General features: G+C 31.2%; 1 protein-coding gene across 4 annotated transcripts in view; it reads right to left on the bottom strand.

Moving 5' to 3' along the window:
* The window catches only part of LOC137641700 (probable glutamate receptor), a 45,120-nt gene that overhangs the window by 35,761 nt on the left and 6,859 nt on the right, over positions 1 to 2,500 (bottom strand). The gene's annotated exons all lie outside the window — the stretch shown is intronic.

The raw sequence follows: 2,500 nt of genomic DNA, 5'->3' as shown, positions 1-2,500 counted from the left end.
TAAGTTATTACGGAATTGTTCCGATTTAAAAGGGCACATATGCGAGTGAGTGCAAATCTACCTCATTAAAAAAAAAAAAAAAAATAAAACATTACATATATCATTGTATTGAAACAATCTGGCAACTAATGGCAAAAACCATATCTGTGTACTCTTTACTGTATTTTTTCTTTCAGTATCTGTGTTGATCTTATGGTATCAAATCGACTGTGAGTTTACTACGTCTCCAGATTGTTATTAGCGATTTTATGAGATATATACTCCTTGATTTATCTGTGATAACCTTATATATTGTTCAACGGAATTGTTTCTTGGAGATTACGATTGCATTCCCTTTGTGTTCCGTTCAGGGCGCACTATCTTGTTAAAAAAAAAAAAAATAAATAAATAAAGAGTAATGAATCCGGTCTTACTATTTCTCTTATAGAAATTTATGTTCAAATGGTTTCTGACTAATTATAAGTTCAAAGCATAAAGGAAAACTAACATTTAATTTTCGGGAAAATACAGTGAAAGCTAGGCTTATTACTTGTAGCGAGAGGGTGACGATAAGGTTACTCTAGTCATTAACAAGGGTGGCATTGATAGAAAAGGTCTTTATAAGGTTATATAGTAGAGATATTTCTAAACTTACAGAAGGGGGATATACAGTCTATCATAGTTAGGATTTTATTTAGGATTATTTCACTTGATTAGATAACACTATGTCAAATGGGACTTCTGAGTCCCTAACAGTCTTTATATGTTTTATGATTAAGCGTTAGAAACATGCATGTTCCTCTATGGTCAGGACAGGAGCATTCTTTTTTCCTGGTTTGATTCCTTTATTATAATATAAATATGATTAATAATGTGATTAATGAAGCTTATTCCTGGAAACAAAGTGACACTTAAAGGTGGGTTTTTCGAGATACTGCTGGTCTTTACTAATTACACAGTATCCTCAATGTCTATAGAATTATCTCTTTCAAGAAATTTATTTTTTGTAAAGGTGTTAGGTCACCATGAGTCTTCTAAACTCTCCGTACGAAATACTTGTAGAACTTGTAAATCTGAAAGGAGACACATATGATGTTCCTTCTTAACAAATTCTTGTAGTCGGAAGGTTGCCCGTTTTTTCTTTTCATGTTTTGAAATTCCTTGTAGTGGGTATTGACCGTGGTCACAGACGGTTCTTGTATTCATCATGCCTACAAAACTCCAAGATATGCTGAAGTTTACACTTTTCTTAAAGTTTTCCAATAAAACAACTCTTACTGTCTTGTGGCCATTAGAGAAATGAGATTGGAGATTTACATTATACCTTATATATGCTTAGTTTCCCATTCCTATTCATCCACACTCGAATAAAAATGATTCATTTCGTGAATGGTTCAAATGTTTACTCATTCACGTAGTTATGATTTAGTTTCAGGACAGCCCCTAAAGTCTTCACCAAGATGATTTCTCCCATTTTTAAAGGAATAAGAATTTTGGGATTAGAGTTCTTTTGTACACGATTGACTTAGTATTTTTTATCCCTTCATTGGAAAGGATTGTGATTCAAAAGGTTACTGGAAAGGTTTGAGTTCCTGGTGAAGTTGTAAAAGTCTCTTCTGATTCCAACTCGTAAGATTTTATATTTGTTAATGATAATTATCATTATAGACATTCCTCTCTGGATTTCTTAATAGAAAAGTTTATGTCAGTTTAGATATGAATGAGAATTCTAGGGACCTTGAATTCTTAAGAGAAATTGTTTTTTTATTGAACAACAATAGACGAGGGTTTTCCAGTAACACGTAAATCAGATTTGAAACGAAATATTTGATCTGCACATGATCTCTATTACAGTGACGAAGACCCAAGTTCCACAACTGAGTTGATAGGAGAAAAACCTTCAGTTACCCCATGGAATTTCCATCAAAATGAGAGTCAAAGATCATTCTATGTTCATGGAAACTTCACATGAAGGATGTGGAGCAACTCAAAATTTTGATCATATGTAAAGAAAATGAATTTGTGGATGCTATTATCATTGCTGGTGATGCTGTCCAACAGTTGATTTATTTTATCAATTGCTTATATTTGATTATTTTGAATATAATTCATCATTTGGGAAACAGTGCTGTATAAATCATATGATTCAATAATTCGGTAATAAGAAAGTAATTAGAGGAAATACTTGGGAGATTCAATTTTTCAAAAACTTTAATTTGAGACTGTTTATTACTAGTCATGAATCTGAGTTATTAATTAATTTTTTTTTTATAGTAGTACAGTACTATAAATAGCCCACCTCTTTCCTTCACTAACAACTCAGCTCCATTAAAGTGTTGGAATCAGCATTGTATACATAAGGGAAGGGTCATGGAAATAAACACACACACACACACACACACTCACACACACACACGCATATATATATGTATATATATATATATATATATATATATATATATATGTATATATATATATATATATATATATATATATATATATATATATATACATATATATA

The sequence above is a fragment of the Palaemon carinicauda genome, chromosome 1 (genome assembly GCF_036898095.1).
Source record: "Palaemon carinicauda isolate YSFRI2023 chromosome 1, ASM3689809v2, whole genome shotgun sequence".
NCBI lineage: Eukaryota > Metazoa > Arthropoda > Malacostraca > Decapoda > Palaemonidae > Palaemon > Palaemon carinicauda.
This window is presented reverse-complemented; position numbering and strand designations above follow the sequence as displayed.